We start from the raw sequence: 23,667 nt of genomic DNA, 5'->3' as shown, positions 1-23,667 counted from the left end.
GCAACTTTTTAAAATCTAAAAAATAAAACAAAAAATTACAATTTAGTCCCCAGCACGTTCTCCTGAGGCTTTGTAGACTGAAGAGATATTTGCTGTGTTTCCCCAGTTTCTACAGTTACCAGAAAAACCCTAAATAAAGTCTTGATCGTGGATAACAGAATTTCACATTCATAGTTTAAACATCCTGACAGAATTCATTTTGAGAAAGAAATAGCATAATTTTAATAAAAAGGAGTTTAAGCAAGAGTATGAGTATAAAAATATGCCAAGAATTAATTTAATCTTTCATAGACTTGTAAATAATGCTTTGCTCTGAAATGATAAAAGTGCAGTTTTAGTTTTGTACTTGAATTTTTTCCTGAAATGGTTTAGTATTTCTTTCAGGATTATCATTGGTGGTGGAGATCATTCTTAATGAGCAGCTTTACAGCTGTTTATCTTTTTATCTATGAGGTTCATTACTTCTTCTCTGAACTCCAAATAATGGGAACTGCTAGTACCATTTTATACTTTGGGTATACTAGGATCATGGTTTTGATATTTTTCCTTTTTACAGGTAAGTGCAGCATTATCGGTGAAATTCAATGCAACGGTTTCAGGGTTGCTGTTTTCTGATCATTCTAGTCAGAGTCAAGTTGAGAAACACTTGCTTGGAAGAAACCAGCAATTTTGATATTAAATATGGTTTGAGTCTGCTGCTACCATTATTCACTCACTTTACAGCACCCAAAAATATGCACGCTAGCGACATAACAGTACAGATAACTTATTGTTCCTGACCTGAAGATCTACAATCTAATTTGCAGCGATTCTTTTCTAACTTGTTGAGTTTCCTTGATTATTGCATGGTAGTGTAACAGTGACCTAAGAACATTATAGATTTACATTTTCAAAGTGTCCTTGACAGAAAAGCTTTTATATTGGAAATTACTTAGGAAGTCACAAAATGAAAGGAATGCTGATTGCTGATCACACACACACACACACACACGTATATCTATAATGAATGTAAATGAAAGGTAAGAAACGGAGACTAAAACTGAGAATGGTCTTTGCTAGAAGGATGAATGTGGGACTGGAAGATTTAATCCTGACACTCTGACACTAACTGTTGCAAGTCACTCAACATCTTGATGTCTTTTCACAGTGTGTAAAATGGGGCTAACACTTATCTAATTAATCCTTACAACAGATAATATTTGTAAAAGGTTTTGAAAATGTAAAGTGATCTAAATGCTAAATATAACTATTACTAAATGTAAAGGCTTTAAATTGCAAATGTCACATGCAGTGTATAGGGACTGGAAATTTTTATTTTCAATTTATTTAACTTGATAATGAATGCAAGATGTCCAAATATTCACATGGTAGTGAACTGGTATTGAGTATGTGATAGAAAGCGAATACCTAGAGCAGTCAGACACTTGAAATGCCAGATAGTAAAGCAGATGCGATGTTGCGCAACTTGCAGATGCAAAGAAGAAAAGAGGGGTTAGGAATGTGTTGAACAAAACTTGCCCTACACTGACTCAAAAAAAAAAAGTTTGGGGGGGAGTTACATGTCTTGGGAGTTCTGAACCTATTGAAATGAAGCAAGTGGGGTACTGCAGCACATTGTTAAACAGACAGCGTGAGGACACTTCCAGTGTTGTACTGTTGAGATGCAGGCAGGACTGTGGTCTACTAGAATGTACTTTTCTCATATCTTCTGATGTAATTAAACTTGGAGCATAATGTGAGGAACAGGATTTTTTCCAGAATCAGACCTTAGCTTTCTGGTAGAGTATGAAAAATGAAGAATGTGTGAATTTTATTGATCACACCATCAGCTCTTTTCCCCAGCCCCACAGAAAAGGCTAGGGTTGTGAGGTCCAGGTTCAGCAGAAAGGTCTTTAGTACTGCAGTGAGTCAGCAAGCACCTGGCTAATCCAAGAAACCTCCTTCTGCACTCATGTTCAATGGGTGCTTGCTATGGAGACTTCTAGGGGGCTATTCACTTCAGGCTTCCTCATTTGTTCAAGAGAAGGGTCTAAATCTGGCCTCTTGTGACTGTGGCTGTAACTTTCAGAATTTAGAAAGGCAGGATGGCTCAGTGGTTAGGTTGCAAGTCTAGGACTTCAGAGACGTGGGTTCTATTCCCAGCTGTGCCACAGACTTCCTTGGACAATTTACTATGGGCCAATCTACACTAAAGCTGTAAATTGACCTCAGTTATGTAAGTTTCATAACTGAAGTCGACATGACTTACAGAAGTTTCTAGACCACGCTGTGTCGACAGGAGACGCTCTCCCACCGACTTAGCAGGTCTTCACCAGACCCACTAAATCGATCGCAGTAGTGCTGAGTTTAGCCATTAGTGTAGACAAGCCCGAAGTCTCTGTGCCTCAGTTCCCTCTCTGTAATATGGAGAGAACTCTTTTTTACCTCACAACTGTGTGTGAGGATAAACACATTAAAGATTATGAGGTGCTCAGGTACTGCAGTGATGGGGTCTTATAATAACACAGCATGCATATATACATCTACAGAGAAGAGAAGACTCAGCATCTTATTTGTCATGCGTCACCATTTCAAGACACACACAATTATTTTTTTTAAAAGCCACAAATCTGGGGAGATTCTTGGGAGCAAGAGATAGGCTAATAAAAGTCCTTTCTTAGATTCCCCCATCTCTTCTTGGCAGATCCTCATTTACATTCAGTTCATAAGTAAAAAATTTAAAAATAAATATTTTGGCTGCTCAGGGTTGCTTACATCACCGGTCTCTTCTCTGCTGCTGCCCTGCCCCACCTTCTCTAGTATCACTATGTTTGCCGAGATTAGTTCATCTGAGCTCATTGTTATTTGTTGCTTGCCATATGCTAATTGTGGAGAGAAGTAGATTTGGAGCCTGGCTACTTACTAGGGTAACTTCAATGCTGTTGGAGAGAAGGAACTTTTGCTTGCTCACTTTGGATCTGCTACCATCCTTGGATCTATGATTAAGACCTCTGTAATTTTATTCTGAGGAAACCTGAAGAAAAGTGGTGAAAAGGCAAATGGTGATGAATGGAGAATGAGATGCCAGGTAGGAGTTGCCACCATTTTAACAAGAGGAACATTCAGGGGGATAAAACTTCACACGCCGTAGACTTCCAAACAGAAAGCCATACTTTGAAATGTGGTATCAAGGTTCCTTCCCCACTCTGAACGCTAGGGTACAGATGTGGGGACCTGCATGAAAATCTCCTAAGCTTACTTTTACCAGCTTAGGTTAAAACTTCCCCAAGGTACAAACCATTTTACCTTTTGCCCTTGGACTTTCGCTGCCACCACCAAACGTCTAACACCAGTATTATTATTATTAGGAAAGAGTTCGTTTGGAAATGACTTTTCCCCCAAAATCCTCCCAAATCTTACCCCCTTTTTTCTGGTGAAGGTTTGATAAAAATCCTCACCAATTTGCATAGGTGACCACAGACCCAAACCTTTGGATCTTAAGAACAATGAAGAAAGCATTCAGTTTCTTAAAAGAAGAAAAAGTAAAAAAGAATCACCTCTGTAAAATCAGGGTGGTAAATACCTTACAGGATAATTAGATTAAAAACATAGACAGTCCCTCTAGGCAAAACCTTAAGTTACAAAAAGACACAAAAACAGGGATGTCCATTCCGTTCAGCACAGCTTATTTTCTCAGCCATTTAAACAAACAGAATCTAATGCATATCTAGCTAGATTACTTACTAAGTTCTAAGACTCCATTCCTGTTCTGTCCCCGGCAAAAGCATCACACAGACAGACCCAGACCCTTTGTTTCTCCCCCCCTCCAACTTTGAAAGTATCTTGTCTCCTCATTGGTCATTGTGGTCAGGTGCCAGCAAGGTTATCCTAGCTTCTTAACCCTTTACAGGTGAAAGGATTTTTCCTCTGGCCAGGAGGAATTTTAAAGGTGTTTACCCTTCCCTTTATATTTATGACATGTGGCCTCTGAAATTACTCATGCAAACTGGGATCTACTACAGAATTACCCTAACATTCATAAGCAAGTGGCTCCCAGAGTAATTTTGGGGCCTGACCTGGAAAATTTGGCCCAGAAAGTTTCATACTGAAGAGGAAAAGATCTTTTTTTGAACTTGTTTTGTTTGCAGAAAATTGCATCTTGTTCATGCTTAGGCTCACATCTTTCTAATTCTCTTTCATTATCTTGGTGCTGCAAGATGTGGAGTTCACACAGTCCTATCTTACATGTGCCATTTCACTTTAAATCATCAAGCACGAGACTGGTAGAATTATTGGGAAAATGCCTTCTGTATATAGAGGGTTATTTTAAACTGTGACTAGTGATGTTAATTTGTAGTATCCTGTTATTGATGAGCTACAAGACACTGACAGATAACTCATTGCTACCTCTAAAAGACTTCTACCTGCTTATTGAAAACCACTGCAAATATTTATATTCGCTTAACATAGATCTAGAATTCTAGAAATGTAGGAGTGGAAGGGAGCTTGATAGGTCATTTAGACCAGTCTTTTGCACTGAGGTAGGACTAGGTATATATGGCCAAATTGCAAGCAACTGTCTCTAGGCAGTTTTTCTTCTGTATTTTCCTGGACATTGTAAAAGTTGGTGGGTTTTTTTTCTTTTTCTTACTATTTAAGCCCTGCAGCTGAGAGGGGAAGAGGGCCTGATCTTTTTTATATCTGAAACTGATAGAATAACCACCTGAGGTAACAAAACAGCAGTGTGCCTGCTAGAATTAGCAAGGAGCATTAGTGTATGCGTTTCTGAGCAAAGTGAGCCAAATACTCTGTGTACGTTATGTTTAATGATGTTAGCTGCCATGTATCTGCTATGTTTCTTCTTTCTCATTATTTACACCCTGCTGAAGTCTGTCTCTTCTTCCCTTTTCATTGGGAGTAGGGGAAAGACTGTGGATTGTATCTGCAGTTTAGAGTCTCTTAAAATTGCAATTGAGAAGGATTTAATTCTTCCAATTTTAAATTATTAGAAAGCAAACATGGAATGTGGCATGTTGCCAGTTAAACTGCTGCTTAAATCCTGGCAAAACAGAGAAGCTCCAGATGTCCTCTGTAATTTACAAAAAAGAAATCTATAGTTAAAAATGTTTTAATTATTTTTAAATTAAAGCAATATGTTAATGTGTGTATAGGTTAGTTGCTACTCTGCCAATTTCAATTTAGGAGACGTAAATTGGTAGAATTAAAAATATTCTTTTTACCTATAAAATGATGATTTAAGTTGCCATGGCAGCTGCTGAAATGGTACTAAGAGCTTCAGATGTGCTGATTCTGGAGTCGTTGATGGGGATACCTGAAAAAGTACAATAATATGTAATTCTGTTGTTTTCATGTGTTAACTTTTATAAACCACATTAATAGTGGCACTGCTTTCTATAACCATTTCATGAAGAAATCACTGTGCAGTCATATTATTTTAGGAAGTGACTGTTTTCTAAATTCTGTACATGGTAATTTCCCATGAATTAGCAATTCAGAGTTGAGTCGTTGATAACATTCAAAACAGAATGTTAGTTTATCCTCTCTAATTAGTTTAACAATCTGTGCTTTGGGTGGATAGTAAACTACTATACCAAGACAATCCAACCAAGGTTATAGGAGTTTTGTTTGCTTTATCATTACTTTTCCTTAGTAGCATCCAATTTGTAAATTAAACTGTAAGAAGGGCCCAATCCTGCCAACACTTCTGAATGTGAGTAAAGTTACTGACATGAGTTAATGAATTACTCATGTGAGTACATCTGCTCACGTGCATAACTATTTGAAGGAGTGGGACCTTGACCTATTCCAGTTATGTCAGCAATAGGTATCTTGTTTTACTATATTTTTAAATCACAGTAGCTGAAATCCAATATAAAAGTCATCATTAACAGCTCATATATGGCAACATAGTGTGATATTTTGGTCTCCACAAAAGAAATCACAGTGAATAGCCAAGTAGGAGCTGAATGCTGAAGCTGAACAAATACTTGTGAATATTTAAAACAATGACTGTCACCAATATATAATCAAGCTGGCCAAATCTAACAATTATTGTGTACATCAAAACAGACACTATTTTAACTGGTGATAGTTATGATTATGTGGATTTTATGCTTGGGGACAAAAAATGGTTGTGTTTAGTCAAAGCATGTTGCTTTACAGTGACCTCTATTTTTGAACATCACTTTCACTTGTGAGTTAATGCCATGTTCAAAACTGAGTTTTGATCTTCTGGGTAGACTGTGTTTAGAATCTGAGATTCTGAAGCATCCACCACTGTGTAGTGATTGAAACCAGTATGATTTCAAAAGCTACATAAAAAGCTTTTAAGATATATAAAAAGTATCAGCCAAGTACAGAGTGCTCTTCTATTTGCTTTCTTACATTCTGTTCGTGCTCTGAATGTTTTTTCTTCATTAAACAGTAAAGCTGGAAAAGCTGAGGTGGAATAGGACAGTCTGCTTTGAAGTGTTTTGGCATTATTTGGTGCAGTAATTCTGTTTTTAATATTGAAGTGAAATTAAAGAAATTGTTTACTAATAACTTGATGTTACCCAGTTAAATGTTAGCTCATGGTATTCTTTCCAAATACACCAAAAGAAAACTGTTGCTAAGTGCTATTATGTATTACTGCCTAAAGTATTCAGAAGCCGAGGACAAAAAATCAAGCGAGCTGAATTGTCAGCTCTTTCTGGTATATTGGTCATATTTTGCCTCTTGGGGTAGGGATGTTACTTGACACATTCAGTAACATCTTGACTATCAGTTTCATGAATTTTAAATAACTATCATAAAAAACAAGCTTACATTTACACTTCTGTAGAATCAGATAGAAGATACATAATGGTTTGCAGTGAGCTGATGCTTTCATTTCTATGGATGAGCTCTAAGGGCTTATCACGGAAAGTTAGAATCTTAAAGTAATTGTGAAGGACATCCCTTTGAAGATAGCTCTACCAAAAAAAAGTAATTTCTTAAATGCATGTCCACCCAAATCCATATTCATATCTTTGTAAGTTTGCAGGCAGCTTGGGATCACTTAAACGAAAATAAAAAATATAAAAAGCTGCAGTGGTAATGCTTGATTCTAGAACAAATCAAGGCCTTATAGGGCTGTCAGGGGAGTGTGTGTAGGGATTTGGATTTTTCACAATATTATGGGGCAAAGAGAAGTGTATATCAAAGTTGTATCCCTATCCCTATTGTGGAATAATAGTAGAGAGATAACAGAAAATTTTTCAGAGAGTACTGTAACTTATATTTCCTCTCTGAATCAGTGATGTTTATTGGAATAAACTGATTAACATCCACAGTAAATAGAATCCACAATGAGAAGAGTTTGGGGGTTTTCCTGTTCTGTGTTCCATCCAATATTTCACTTGAGATTGAAAGCCTTCTTGCACTCTGATAACTAAATAGCCAGTCATATGAATATGTAACTTGAATCAGTAGACTGTACAGATTCTTTCAGAAAATTCTGATTTTGCTTTTTACCATGCTTTGTGAAAGAAACTGAAGTAGCTTTGAATGGTAACAAATTATACCACTTATAAACAAATAACCTAGTTGTTTTTTTGGTAAACATAGACATGTTTTTGAATTGGGCATCCTGTTATAAGTATACATGCCTGGTATCAATTTTAGTAAGCTAATTAGAAATCTAATAGTGTCCCTTCTGCAGGAATCATAGAATCATAGAATCATAGAATATCAGGGTTGGAAGGGACCCCAGAAGGTCATCTAGTCCAACCCCCTGCTCAAAGCAGGACCAATTCCCAGTTAAATCATCCCAGCCAGGGCTTTGTCAAGCCTGACCTTAAAAACCTCTAAGGAAGGAGATTCAACCACCTCCCTAGGTAACGCATTCCAGTGTTTCACCACCCTCTTAGTGAAAAAGTTTTTCCTAATATCCAATCTAAACCTCCCCCACTGCAACTTGAGACCATTACTCCTCGTTCTATCATCTGCTACCACTGAGAACAGTCTAGAGCCATCCTCTTTGGAACCCCCTTTCAGGTAGTTGAAAGCAGCTATCAAATCCCCCCTCATTCTTCTCTTCTGCAGGCTAAACAATCCCAGCTCCCTCAGCCTCTCCTCATAAACTCATGTGTTCCAGTCCCCTAATCATTTTTGTTGCCCTTCGCTGGACTCTCTCCAATTTATCCACATCCTTCTTGAAGTGTGGGGCCCAAAACTGGACACAGTACTCCAGATGAGGCCTCACCAATGTCGAATAGAGGGGAACGATCACGTCCCTCGATCTGCTCGCTATGCCCCTACTTATACATCCCAAAATGCCATTGGCCTTCTTGGCAACAAGGGCACACTGCTGACTCATATCCAGCTTCTCGTCCACTGTCACCCCTAGGTCCTTTTCCGCAGAACTGCTGCCTAGCCATTCGGTCCCTAGTCTGTAGCTGTGCATTGGGTTCTTCCGTCCTAAGTGCAGGACCCTGCACTTATCCTTATTGAACCTCATCAGATTCCTTTTGGCCCAATCTTCCAATTGGTCTAGGTCCTTCTGTATCCTATCCCTCCCCTCCAGCGTATCTACCACTCCTCCCAGTTTAGTATCATCCGCAAATTTGCTGAGAGTGCAATCCACAGCATCCTCCAGATCATTTATGAAGATATTGAATAAAACCGGCCCCAGGACCGACCCTTGGGGCACTCCACTTGATACCGGCTGCCAACTAGACATGGAGCCATTGATCACTACCCGTTGAGCCCGACAATCTAGCCAGCTTTCTACCCACCTTATAGTGCATTCATCCAGCCCATACTTCCTTAACTTGCTGACAAGAATACTATGGGAGACCGTGTCAAAAGCTTTGCTAAAGTCAAGAAACAATACATCCACTGCTTTCCCTTCATCCACAGAACCAGTAATCTCATCGTAAAAGGCGATTAGATTAGTCAGGCATGACCTTCCCTTGGTGAATCCATGCTGGCTGTTCCTGATCACTTTCCTCTCATGCAAGTGCTTCAGGATTGATTCTTTGAGGACCTGCTCCATGATTTTTCCAGGGACTGAGGTGAGGCTGACTGGCCTGTAGTTCCCAGGATCTTCCTTCTTCCCTTTTTTAAAGATTGGCACTACATTAGCCTTTTTCCAGTCATCCGGGACTTCCCCGGTTCGCCATGAGTTTTCAAAGATAATGGCCAGTGGCTCTGCAATCACAGCCGCCAATTCCTTCAGCACTCTCGGATGCAACTCGTCCGGCCCCATGGACTTGTGCACGTCCAGCTTTTCTAAATAGTCCCTAACCGCCTCTATCTCCACAGAGGGCTGGCCATCTCTTCCGCATTTTGTGATGCCCAGCGCAGCAGTCTGGGAGCTGACCTTGTTAGTGAAAACAGAGGCAAAAAAAGCATTGAGTACATTAGCTTTTTCCACATCCTCTGTCACTAGGTTGCCTCCCTCATTCAGTAAGGGGCCCACACATTCCTTGGCTTTCTTCTTGTTGCCAACATACCTGAAGAAACCCTTCTTGTTACTCTTGACATCTCTGGCTAGCTGCAGCTCCAGGTGCGATTTGGCCCTCCTGATAACATTCCTACATGCCCGAGCAATATTTTTATACTCTTCCCTGGTCATATGTCCAACCTTCCACTTCTTGTAAGCTTCTTTTTTATGTTTAAGTTCCGCTAGGATTTCACCATTAAGCCAAGCTGGTCGCCTGCCATATTTACTATTCTTTCGACTCATCGGGATGGTTTGTCCCTGTAACCTCAACAGGGATTCCTTGAAATACAGCCAGCTCTCCTGGACTCCTTTCCCCTTCAAGTTAGTCCCCCAGGGGATCCTGGCCATCCGTTCCCTGAGGGAGTCGAAGTCTGCTTTCCTGAAGTCCAGGGTCCGTATCCTGCTGCTTACCTTTCTTCCCTGCATCAGGATCCTGAACTCAACCAACTCATGGTCACTGCCTCCCAGATTCCCATCCACTTTTGCTTCCCCCACTAATTCTACCCGGTTTGTGAGCAGCAGGTCAAGAAAAGCGCCCCCCCTAGTTGGCTCCTCTAGCACTTGCGCCAGGAAATTGTCCCCTACGCTTTCCAAAAACTTCCTGGATTGTTAAACAGGAAAGGGTGTCCTGTTTAACAAGCTGGTTCAGATGTTTATTGGAATGCTATTTTAAGTAAAGCAACAAAGGCTGGCAATGGAGGCAAGATTTCAGTTGAGAGAAACTGTATCAGCTGTGTGCTTGTATTTCAAGACTGGCTTTCATGAGAGAGGTGCTCAGAGGGAAGAGAATCTGAAAATGCCAGCCTTGACTTGTCTGGCATCAGTGTCTCACCAGTGTGCCAAGCTAACTGATAACATTTCGAACAATGGCAGTCAGGCACCTAACTCCTTTGGGAGCCTCTGAATATCCCAGTCTTCTTGTCCAACACACTGAAGTAAATGATATAGCTATAGCTGCAGCCTTTAAAATAGCCACTGAATGCATCCAATTAAGTGAGCTGTAGCTCACGAAAGCTCATGCTCAAATAAATTGGTTAGTTTCTAAGGTGCCTCAAGTACTCCTTTTCTTTTTGCAAATACAGACTAACATGGCTGCTACTTTGAAACCTTTAAAATAACTGTTTCCTTTACTTGTATTCACCTCACCCAGGTATTACTTGGTTTGTATTTTACTCTTAACTGGTTGGTCAGTGCCAAATATCACGGATTAGGATGGTGTCCCACATAAGCAATTCTAACAATTTATACCCATTTATCACTTCTGTAAATTCCTACACCAGGTGCCGGACAGGGAAGAATTAGGCCCACTCTGCTCAGTCAGTCATTCATACATAGCAGCTTAGTGCAGTGGCCTTCACAATACAGGGTTGAAGTGAAATACGTTAGTTTACTTAAAAATTTTGCAAAGGCAATAGAAAATAAATGACTTTACAAGCAGAATAGAAAAGTCAAGTGACAGCCTTTCAGATAGCGATAAAGCTGTGAACCAGGTTGGGGAAGAAATACTCCCTTCCCCAGAGGTGGTCTTGTTGTTGGAACCTGGAAGAAGTAGGCAGCTTTTATGAGAGGTTTTTAAGTGAGTTATAGGAGCTCTGCAAACATAGAGTTTACTCATGAACAATAATTTAATCCAACTGTCAGGTAATGTTGGCTTTGTGTAATCTTAAATTAACTGTGTAATATCAAACTACTGAAAACAAGCAATGTGCTGAACTCAGCCACGGGAGCTGTTAGTCTGTCAGATAAATGTTTAACCTACAGGTTTAAAAAACCCTTGGGAATATTTAAAAGATTGCTTCATTGAATTTTTCAACTGATACGCTATAATTCACTCATCATAAATCTGCAAGCAAGGATGCTTAAAGGGAGACCATGGTAGCTCCTTTCAGACTACTCTCATCTTTGATGTTTGCAGCAGACTTGATAGCTATCAACCAGGGACTATTTATTAGTGAAATAATGGAAGCCACAGAGTTACATCACCTGTGAAGTCTTTCCAGTACAACCATTCACATTCTAAATCCTTAAGAAATTTTTGTTTGGATGGAGGAATTACGGTGCATGCTGGGGTTTATAATGGAAACGGTGACTGAACTCTTAACTACAGATGTGCCATTATAATATTGGTAGGGGAGATTTTGTGTATTGACGATGAAAGTAGTTATATAGGCTACTGGACAAAATCCAAATGAGGTGTCTAGCAGTTTTATGTCTAAGAGCCACATCTGACAGGTAACAGGTGGTATCTGGCACTTGCCTCCATTTTATGCATTTACTAGTATGCATCTCAGATTTAGCGGCTAATGTCATAGTAAATCTGGTTGTCTTCTACTATCTAAATTGGCAAAATCTCCAAGAAAGAGAATATTTTCTCTTTGATTTGTTGAGCAGATTTTGGAGAGGGAAGTTGGCAAGTGATTCTATCAATGTACATGAGAAAAACCTGATTATAGATTAAATAGTCCTTGTTCACTGGGAATGGCTTTGGTAATTTTGTATTTTGAATGAAGTCCTCCTTTGAGGGGAAAGTGGTGCGCAGGGAAGGTCCAGAGTAACAAGGGTCAGTGCGTGGGTGTGTTTATATAGAGTCTATTTCTGTAATAAGCTTGTACATACTTGCAATTGCATGTTCATAGAACTGCAGTGGAAAAATCTTAAACCTTGTGCTAAAATTTGAGCGCTTTCTCTTTAAAATATTGAATTTCTATTACAGGAAAGCTGGTTTATTTTAAGATACCTAATATGTGAAACATACAGGAAAAACAGCACTTCAATAAAACCTAGTCTACCCGACAAACTTTTGCCAGCAACAGTTATGCCGCTTTAATTAAAACCGCTGTTGCATGTCCACACTATGCTCCTTGTGTCTGTGGAGTGCATCCACACCAGCAGCTCTTGAATCAACACAGAGAGCAGTGCACTGTGGGTAACTATCCCACTGTGCAACTGGCCGCAGGGTGCTTTGGGAAGGGTTTGCAATGTCTCATGGGGCAGGTACAGCGTCACATGATGCAGGGTTCTCAATTCCATCCTTCCAGGGGCATCCTAGTAGATTGTCAGCCACTTTTTCAACTAAAGTATGTGTGGGGGAGGGAGAGGAGAGTGGTGTGTCTGGGGTGGGGAAGACAGCAGGCTGACCGACCTATCCTGTGGCAGGGGGAGGGGGACACCCCCCTGGCTCTGCTCCGCACAGCAGTCTGTCCCGAAGCAGCCCGCTCTGCCAGCCTGCCTGTGGCTCTGTGAGTTCCCTCTGAGTTCTCCCACAGCCTCCTCGGCTGCCAGGAGCGGCATCCTGAGCTGCTCTGTGAGCTCTCCCTGCTGAGGAATGTGAAAGCACAGCAGTTGTCCCCTCCTGCTCCCCACTCCCCACAGCAGCAGTCTGCCTGGCGCTGTGTTCCTAGCGCAGGACACAACAGGAGCATTCCACCTTAATGATTTGCTCTTTGTTCCCCAAACACAGCAGCAGGCTCAGCTGTCAGATACTTCTCAGAGCTTTAAAAGGGGACGAGCACATGCCTGCAGGGCAGCAGACTAGTGATCAAAACAGTGAGCAGAGCGGTCACGGCAGGCATTGTGGGATACCGGTGGAAGCCAGTTATGTCGACAAACAGCAGTGGCTACACTGACGCTTTGTCACTTTAACTTTCCCACAAAAAGCTTTATGCCTCTCATTGAGATGGTTTTATTTTGTCAGCAAAACAGCAGAGTTTTGCCGCCAAAAGTAGCGTTGTGTGTGTATACCTCGCCTGTTTTGTCAGTAAAAGACAACTTTTGCCAACAAAACTTTGTGGTATAGACAAGGTCTAAGGAGGAGGTTTTTAAGAGACACAGCCTGCTTTGAGCCTTCTATCTTACAAACATAAGAAGGTGGGATACAGAGGAACACTGAAAGAAGCTACCAGCTAGGGGAGGAGAGGTTGTAACAATGCAAATACGGGCATATTGGACACAATGGGAAGGAGTTGGAGAATCAACTATAAAATAGACATAGACTTTGTCTACACTGCACTTTTGTCAGTAAAACTTTTGTTGTTCAGGGGTGTGAAAAAAACACACACACCCCCAAATGACAAAACTTTTACCACCAAAAAGCACCGGTGTGAAGCTATCGTGTCTCCTTGGGGGTGGATTTATTTTTTGTCTGTGGGAGAGCTCTCTCCTGCTGACAAAGAGTGGCTACACTGTGTGCCTTTTAGCAGCACAGCTGTGTTGCTAAAAAGTGCATAATGTAGATATAGCTTTAGTGATGTCAAGCCTTAGTGATGTAAATTCCTTTTGTGGTTGGTGTATGAGTTCCTATCAAACCCACTGTTTCGGACTATGATAACTGTAAATCTGGAGGAAAAGGGTAATCTACAGCACCTAATAGTAGGTTGTCAAAAAGCCCTTTACTAGAAATATACGTGGCAAAATGAAGTATCACAAGAACTAGCAGGTATATAATAGGAAGCATCTGAAGAAAGGCTCCTCATTTATCACTTGCGAAAGTCTGGTCAGCAAGTGGGTAGAAAGACAGAAAAGCTAATTCAATAAATATGCAAAAGGTAAAATAGTCTAACAAAGAACCTGAGATTCCCTTTCATTGATTTGCCTTGTGATAGTGAATAATAGAGCTGATATTGAACATGTTCTATTTTCCATAGTTATGTTTATAAAAGCCTCTGATGGTATGTCTCCCAAGGGTGCAGTGAATCTTTTATAGGACTGTTGTAGTAAAACACAGCATGTTGCTGTCTTTTTAAAAACTTGTTCAGCCAGCACTGATTTCTCTACTGTTAGCAGGGTATTAATTGTGGCAACTAGTTAATATCTGTGCCTCAGTTAACCAATGTGCAAAGTGCCTATTGCAATAGCTATGTTTATAAAAAGCCTCTGATGGAGTGGACTGGGTATGTCTCCTAAGGGTGCAGTGAATCTTTATAGGAGTGTTGCACGTCGCTGTCTTTTTAAAAACTTGTTTAGCTAACACTGATTTTTCCTACCATTGGGAGGGTGTTAATTGTGACATCTAGTTTAATGTCTGTGCCTCAGTTAACCAATGTGCAAAGTGCTTATAATAATAGCTATGTCCTGGAGGGGTTTTGAGGTTTAATATTGAATCTCCTTGAATGCAAGGTTGTTAGAAGGGCAACTTATTTATTTCATAAAGTTTGCCTTTGAAATTGGTGCAGGAATTTGAGAGAAACATTATATTCACCCCGAGTCTCAATTGAGTTAATGGGGAGGATATTTGGGACATATTGCACGTGACCCCAGTAACTGAAAAGGAAGCATAGTCTTCCCTCCTTTCCAGTCACTCCATCACAGTGATAGTGGGTGAGGCAGCTGCAACTTTGCTCTTTACAGTAAAAAGAGAAAATACTCTGGCCCTGGGCCAGTCTCTTCCTCTGCCGTATGTTGTTCTCCACCTTCTTAGAATCATAGAATATCAGGGTTGGAAGGGACCCCAGAAGGTCATCTAGTCCAACCCCCTGCTCAAAGCAGGACCAATTCCCAGTTAAATCATCCCAGCCAGGGCTTTGTCAAGCCTGACCTTAAAAACCTCTAAGGAAGGAGATTCTACCACCTCCCTAGGTAACGCATTCCAGTGTTTCACCACCCTCTTAGTGAAAAATTTTTTCCTAATATCCAATCTAAACCTCCCCCACTGCAACTTGAGACCATTACTCCTCGTTCTGTCATCTGCTACCACTGAGAACAGTCTAGAGCCATCCTCTTTGGAACCCCCTTTCAGGTAGTTGAAAGCAGCTATCAAATCCCCCCTCATTCTTCTCTTCTGCAGGCTAAACAATCCCAGCTCCCTCAGCCTCTCCTCATAACTCATGTGTTCCAGTCCCCTAATCATTTTTGTTGCCCTTCGCTGGACTCTCTCCAATTTATCCACATCCTTCTTGTAGTGTGGGGCCCAAAACTGGACACAGTACTCCAGATGAGGCCTCACCAATGTCGAATAGAGGGGAACGATCACGTCCCTCGATCTGCTCGCTATGCCCCTACTTATACATCCCAAAATGCCATTGGCCTTCTTGGCAACAAGGGCACACTGCTGACTCATATCCAGCTTCTCGTCCACTGTCACCCCTAGGTCCTTTTCTGCAGAACTGCTGCCTAGCCATTCGGTCCCTAGTCTGTAGCTGTGCATTGGGTTCTTCCGTCCTAAGTGCAGGACCCTGCACTTATCCTTATTGAACCTCATCAGATTCCTTTTGGCCCAATCTTCCAATTGGTCTAGGTCCTTCTGTATCCTATCCCTCCCCTCCAGCGTATCTACCACTCCTCCCAGTTTAGTATCATCCGCAAATTTGCTGAGAGTGCAATCCACACCATCCTCCAGATCATTTATGAAGATATTGAATAAAACCGGCCCCAGGACCGACCCTTGGGGCACTCCACTTGATACCGGCTGCCAACTAGACATGGAGCCATTGATCACTACCCGTTGAGCCCGACAATTTAGCCAGCTTTCTACCCACCTTATAGTGCATTCATCCAGCCCATACTTCCTTAACTTGCTGACAAGAATACTATGGGAGACCGTGTCAAAAGCTTTGCTAAAGTCAAGAAACAATACATCCACTGCTTTCCCTTCATCCACAGAACCAGTAATCTCATCATAAAAGGCGATTAGATTAGTCAGGCATGACCTTCCCTTGGTGAATCCATGCTGGCTGTTCCTGATCACTTTCCTCTCATGCAAGTGCTTCAGGATTGATTCTTTGAGGACCTGCTCCATGATTTTTCCAGGGACTGAGGTGAGGCTGACTGGCCTGTAGTTCCCAGGATCTTCCTTCTTCCCTTTTTTAAAGATTGGCACTACATTAGCCTTTTTCCAGTCATCTTGCCATGCAATGGTTACTCCTGCCTTAAATCTTCAGTAACTTCTGCAGGCTACTCAACCCTTGCTTATAGAGCAGAACGGACCACTATGATCATCAGAGCTGGGGTTGGGGTGCGGGCTTACCTCATGCAGCTCCCAGTCAGCAGCACAGCTGGGGTGCAGAGGAAGGCTTCCTGCCTGTCCAGGCATCGCAGACTGCGCTGTGCCCTGGAAGCAGCCAGCAGCAGGTCCAGCTCCTAGACTGAGGCACACAAGGAGCGCCGTGCAGCTCTCGTCCACAGGTGCTTGGGGCGGGGACAGTGCGCGGAGCCCCGTGGCCCCCCTGCCTAGGAGCCAGACCTGCTGCTGGCCGCTTCCGGGGCGTAGTGCAGTGTCGGAACAGGTAGGGACTAGCTTGCCTTAGCCGGGCAGCACCGCCGACGGGACTTTTAACGGCCTGGTTGGCGGTGCTGACCAGAGCCGCCACGACCCAGTCCCTTCCATTCCGCGACCCAGTTCCCTTCCAGTCGTGACCCATGGTTTGAAAACCACGGCAGTAGACCACATGGCCTTGCAGTAGTGTATGACCTAAAGACAGTGTATAATTTGAGCTGGACAAGGCTTTTGCATATGTATACATTGTAAGTGTAGCATACAGTTGAGGAAGTTAACTACTAGTTGTTTTAGAGTATCCATGTGGCTGCTAATGACAGATTTATGTAATTTTGTAACTGTGTTCAGTTTTTTAGGGGCACATCATACAAGCAACTCCTAAAAAATCTTTTAGCTTTGAAATTGATAATTTAGTAGCCCAGGGTAAATGTCCATTGTTAAAAGTTAAAAAGTGCACTTTTATTTCTGGATAGGTAACTGGAGGATAATGGGATATTTTGGCCTGCTGGGATTTGCCTGTTATTAGACTTGCTCCAAGAGCATGTATGGAAGATAAACTAACTATTTTAACACTCTTCTTGTGTTAAGGACGATTGGATTTTTTGCCTGCTTCTGGTTTGTTAGTAAGATTTACAGTGTTGTGAAAGTGGACTGAAGAATTTCAAAGTGTCTTTGGATCTTATCACCCTTGCTGTGATATATTTTTACCCTGTATTGAGAAACCTACTTCAGTTATTTTAAAACGTAAAAGCTGAACTGCAACCTGTATGGCACAAAATACAGGCTATATAGATGGAAATAGCAGCTTGGGAAAACGTTTACACCAGTCATACTGTCCCTGAAAATGTTTATCCATTCTAATGACTTTTTAAAAATACTGTATCTGGAGAAACTAATGAATGATGCAATGAAACCATTTTTTAAAATAGTACATTATATAATTTCCAGATGAGATTTCTTGTTATTTTTGGTACTTTTCTTTTTACTCTTAGCAATTGTACCATCAAAGCATAGGACCGTCCAGTAAATACTATGTAAAAATTTGAAACTTTTTTTAACTTAAAACTGATTGTACATAGTATTGTGCACCTTTAAAACTCGTTTATCATCGTACAAAGGAACATGCATTTAGTGTAATGTAGAATTTTGTTAAGGATATCAACACTTTTTTTTTTTTTTTTTAAGAAAAACAAAGCACAACTCTGGCTGACTTGTCAAGTATGTCACCACTCCTAAGCATACGTTTCATTTATTTACTTTGTCAAATGGGCTGCCAAAAGGATGATTCCCTTATTTCTGGGCTATACTGCTAGTTATGGAGTGTTCAAATGTAGGGAGCAATAGCACGTGGAGCCTAACTGCTGCTTTGGATTAGAGGATGAGAGGCATTCTCTCTTCTAACCAGATCCCACGCTAGAGCTTTAAAGGAGATTACAAACACCTCCAATTGTATCTGGAAGTGAACAGGAAATAATTGCAGAGACGAGCTCGGTTGTTACGTTCATGCTGGTGACACTTGAAGAACAAAGGAATGTTCAGTGAAATTAAAGGAAATCTTTTTTTCACACAGTGTATGATCAAACTGGAACTCGTTGCCAGAGGAAGCTGTTGAAGCCATGAAGAGGGAAATGTTTAAAACATTTTCAGTGCTGCTGTGTGTGAAAGAGCAAATGATGTTGTTAATACAAATCTTTTTAAAGCTGGGATTTGCAGCATTGTCATCTGAGCCCTTTTTCTCTAGAAATTTAACTCCACTTACTATGCTTTTTTCTTTTTTTTTCTTTGTTCATATGGCATACCAGTGTCTCTGTGATCAGAGATATCCTGCCCCCTGCACTAAACGGGGACTCAGTCCCATAGTTAAGCCAAACGCCTAATGGGGAGAAATTGTCTTGAGTAAATTGTACTCCATTTGCTTATTTTGTTAGTCTTGAATTAGTAAGAAGAAATTGTTTTGGTTTTATCTTTTGCTTTATGTGTTATTCAGTGTTTTTAGAAGGATAGAAGTGTTATGGCTATCATTCTTGCTTTTGAAATTATTTACTGTTTTGTGTGTGAGTGAAGAATGTATGGCATGCTAACAGAGACCAGTGCTGATGGGCCAGATGGTCGGGAGGGGAGTGGAGAAATCGAGAGGAATCCCTCGGGTGGCAGATTGACGATCCTAAAGCAAAGGCATACGCCCCAAGGACAAGATAAAGAGTGGAGCCAGAGGAACAAGATAAGAAACAGCTGCAGATACTCCCAGTAACAACTTGATTGGGAGCAACCTTGACTAACAACTCTGGTTATAGACTTGTATGGGAACTTATTACTATAAAAGAAGGGTGTATTGCCATGGGACTTTGGGTTCATTCTGCATCAATATCGGAGCTTCGAACATGTTCGACAGAGGCCCAGCTCCCTTCCCTCGTGTGCAGTTTCAGCTGGCCACTGGAACTGACTGAGCAACACTAAGGACTGGTAATTATAAAATCCAGCTGCAGAACCTTTTGGGATGCGTGTGTGTGAATGGAAGCATATGCTGATTTTAATGCTTAAATCATACTCTTAATAAACGTGGCATATTGCCTTATCCCCTTTAAAAGATTCTTTTGCTTCTTATAAGCATAACAGTTATTACATAGGCAAAATACCCTTTGAAGCTGGCAGGTGTTTGATATGAGAAAGGACTGACTGCAGTATTAAGCCAAGGGATGGAAAGGAGGAAGCCAGAGGATGCTGCACTGTACAGAAGCTCTGGAGACAGAGGTGGGAGGTCTCATAGCTTCCAAATCTTCACTTCTTCGGCTGGCTATTAACTCCTGGGAATGGTGTTGCACACACTGTGCTCTCCTTAGGAGCTGGTGAAGCCTCTCTTCTGCGTTCTGCAGCCAGCCAAAGCTCCTTTGACAATCAGGCCAAATCTGCCTTTCCCCACTTTGTCAGGCAGTTGTGGCAACTTTTGCTATGTACCAGGAAGCAAGTGAGAAGAGCAGAGCCTTGTTTATCCAAACCCCTCTTATGTGAACCTCTTGTTTGAAACTGGGTTATGATGCCTGACATATTTTGTCTGTACCCCATTTATCTGGATAAATTCTGTGACCCCTGTTATGCTCAGGCAAATAGGGTCTTGCGTACACCAGAAACAGGTAAGGGAGGTTCAGATGTACTCGGCAATGGGGTTGAAGGGGTTCGATGTTGGTTCAGCCTCTTACAGAGAGGACTAGTGCAGAGACACATCTCCGATTGCATGGAATATTTTGGAGTTGCCTCAGCTCCTGTGTCTTTAATCCCATCCTACTAGGGCCTGATCCTAAACCCACTGCAATGAAGAGAGAGAGACTCCCATTGACTTTGAGCTTTGATTCTGAACCTTACTATGTTTTTATCCCAAATAAGATAATTTCTTCTCGCTAACAACAGTAGTGTTTCCATTAACTTGGCCTGGTTCCTACTGAGACCCAGCTCAGAAATGTAACAACCAACTGCACCATAAGCGCCAAGGCTCGAGCCCAACTGCACTATATATCACTTACAAGATGCGGGGGGACGGACGACACACTATATCCTGGAATACAGTGACACTGATCAAGACTTAGGAGGGTCAATTGAATATAAGCTCCCAGTGCGATGCTAGCCAAGATGACTATTGCCATTCTTGGATGCACAAGGAGGTGAATATCCAGTAGGCACAGAGAGGTGGCATTCTGCATATGACATCTGTGAAACCATTACTGGATACTGTCCAGTTCTGGTGTCCACATTTGAAAAGATGTTGAAAAATTGGAAGGGGTTCAGAAGACGGCTACAAGAATGATACAAGGTCTGAAAAACCTGCTTTACAGGAAGAGACTTAAGAAGCTCAAGGTGTTTAGTTTATCCAAGAAAAGGCAGACAAAGTATTCTGTGTATCCTGTGCCCAACCTGCTCATAGGGGTGCACTCCACATGAACCAGGAAGCAGTTTGAGTCAGACACCAAGGGTTTCTTTGAGGTTTAGGGGAAACTGGGTTCAAATTCCTGCTCTGCCACAGGCTTCCTCTGTGTCCTTCAGCAAGTCTGTGCCTCAGTTTCTCCTCTATAAAATGGGACTAATAGCACTTCCCTTTCCCCAGGGGTGTATGAGGATAAATACATTGACGACTGGGAGGTGCTCAGATCCTAAAGTTCTGGGGCGTATATAAATACCTAGGATAGCTGGATGGACATCATAGTTAATATCAATCTTCAGCAAAACTGGTGGCCAGCAGCAGGAGGTTAATTACTTCTAACTCTCTTCCTGTCCTGCAATTATTAACCGTGTATCTAGTGCAAGAGAAATGACTTGCTGTGCGCTTTTCCAAGCATCTTTGTTCGCTAAAATGGATACAGCCTTCTTGAACATGGAAACGCTGTGTGTAGTTTGTCTCTCTCTCTCTCTCTCTCTCTCTCTCTCTCTCTCTCTTTTTTTAAAAGAGATCTTAGCAGGGGAGGGGAGAAAAAGGTCTTCAACATCACTGGATTTCAAATCAAATCAAAACCCATGACTTCCACAAACAGCAGTCAAAGTGTCAGCTGTCCCTAGGTGCGGGAGTGGAGGTTTCCTAGGATTGCACACTATAGTGCAAGTGAATATGACATCATGTATTTCCTGTACATCACTGATCAGAGCCAACGAACACTGCTGAGGTATTGTTCATAAATTTAAGATCTTTGTAGAATCTCTTAGAAACCAGAAATTGAAAATCATTAAAAGTTGGCAGTAAGAGTCCATTTACATCATAGACACAGTCGCCATTGCCGTAGAGTCTACTGCCACCTGCTGGATTCCTCGGTCTCCCTCTTGTCTCACAACTGTAGTTTGTCTTCTGAGAACATTGAATCTCCTCATTAGTAACCCCTACTAGAGTCTGCATTGTCACTGTATTGCAGCAGTTCTCAAACTGGGGGTGGGGACCTCTCAGGGGGTTGCGAGGTTATTACGTGGGGGTCACGAGCTGTCAAACCCCGCTTTGCCTCCAGCATTTATCATGGCGTTAAATATATTAAAAAGTGTTTTTAATGTATAAGGGAGGTCGCGCTCAGAGGCTTGCTATGTGAAAGGGGTCACCAGTACAAAAGTTTGAGAGCCACTGCAGTATTGTGAACATGGGCACTGCAGATCTTTAGCAGCAGGAAGATGGCGGTGTATAGCAGTGATGCCATAATGTTAGTAGCCTGGCTTGGGGAGTACGATCAGATTACTGGTGGATTCTTTGTAATTTGAAGACTTTAAATCGTAATTTGAGGACTTCAGTAACTCAGCCAGAAATTATGGGTTTATTTCAGAAGTGGGTGGGTGAGGTTCTGTAGCCTGCAATGTGCAGGAGTCAGACTAGATGATCATGATAGTCTCATCTGGCCTTAAAGTATATAAGATTAGCTAATATCTGATCACCTGAATTTAAGAAGGTAGGGGCCTGAATGCATCCCACCTGAATGTCAGTACCCGTACATAGTATAATTCCAGTTCCTACAATAAAGTGGATTTTTACAAAGGGAGAGAGAATAACCTGCAGTGCAGATGAGACAACGGTTGGATCACATTAAAGAAGTTCTGTATTAAAATCACGAATGAGTTTGATTCCCCATACTTTAAATTCCAGGGTATTACTAATTAAGAGGTCTCTTGGTTTTACGGTTTCTCTCCCTCTCTGTGTGAAACTTGCAAGCTGCTCATTGTGTTAGTACATCCTAAGACAGAGTTTTTTCTCAAAGCAATACTTTGTAACAACTACTACTCACAGAGAGAGAGACTCAAAGCGATACTCTGTAACAACAGAAACAGCACACAGAGACTCCTCGCCCTTTTGTTGTATTTATCTCGCTTTGTTAACAATTGTGATTAAAATAGATATAGAGGATGTATGTGGATGGATGCTTGGTGTGGATAGTAAATGAATGATCAGGGAGGTGCCAGCCTAGGAGTTCAGTATTGACTGGCCGAAAAATGCGCAGAGTGGAGACAACTAGAGGACCCCCGGGGGGCAGACTGGAATCCACCCAACAGCCTCAAGGATGGGAGAACCGAAGAACAAGATAACATCTGGCAGCACAGAGCCATCAGGAATGTGCCATCTGCTGATTGATTCAGCAACAGCATGATGAAGCAATTCCCACAGACTGGCATAGGAATAAATTCCTATAAAAGTGGACTCTAGAAACTGAGAACTTTGGGGTCTGATTCTGCAAACCAATTTCCAGGAGCATCAGATGAGCATCTGACAAGGCCCTGCTCCCTCCTCGTGTCCAGGCCACCTGGCCAGTGGCTTGGCACAAGCAACTCTAAGGCTGGTAACTATGATAACAACCTTGCAGAACCTGTGTGTGTATGAATGAATGTGTGAATAAATATGAAATTTAATGGCGTGTTATAGCTATAACTAACTGCTTACTATGATTCTTTCTGTATTCACAATAAATGTGGCATTTTGCCTTTTCCCCTTTAATAAAATCCTGCCAATTTTTATTTTATTGGTTTAACACAACTGCTCTTTATAGCACAGCATATGCATTAACATATCAGCAGGCAGGATAATTTCCAACACTCCACATCATTAAGAACTTAAAACGATCATTTCCGCATATTGTATATAATTCTCTTTATTCTCTGATTAGAAATGTCCAGGTTAGAAAATAGCAAGGTGGTAGTTATCTAATTAGAACCTACTTCAGAATCTTGCCCTGGGGCTTGTAGAGCTGGCCTTTTAATTTTCCTCTACTTTGTGCTCTGAATGACTCTGAAGTTCCCTCTGTTCTTTCCCTTAATGAGTTGTGCTGTGGTGGGCTAAATGAGAAACTGCTAGCATAGACTTCTCATCGGAAAGCATCTAATTGCTAAAGTAAGAATAGAAAACCCTTCACCATGTTTTCTAATTATTTAATTATTGTTTGTTACTTGTGTCCTCCTGCTTCATACAGCTGTAACATAACAGACCTACAAATACTAAATAACTACAGCTACTGGGACCTAATTGCTATCTAATCTTTCC

General features: G+C 41.5%; 1 pseudogene; it reads left to right on the top strand.

Annotated features, from left to right (window-relative positions):
- The window catches only part of LOC140916831 (transmembrane 9 superfamily member 2-like), a 40,797-nt pseudogene extending 23,400 nt beyond the window's left edge, over positions 1 to 17,397 (top strand).
- The last annotated feature ends 6,270 nt before the right edge of the window (positions 17,398 to 23,667 follow it).

The sequence above is a fragment of the Lepidochelys kempii genome, chromosome 9 (assembly GCF_965140265.1).
Source record: "Lepidochelys kempii isolate rLepKem1 chromosome 9, rLepKem1.hap2, whole genome shotgun sequence".
In the NCBI taxonomy this organism is placed as follows: Eukaryota; Metazoa; Chordata; order Testudines; family Cheloniidae; genus Lepidochelys; species Lepidochelys kempii.
Note: the sequence above shows the minus strand (reverse complement) of the source record. Positions and strands in the feature narration are given on the sequence as shown.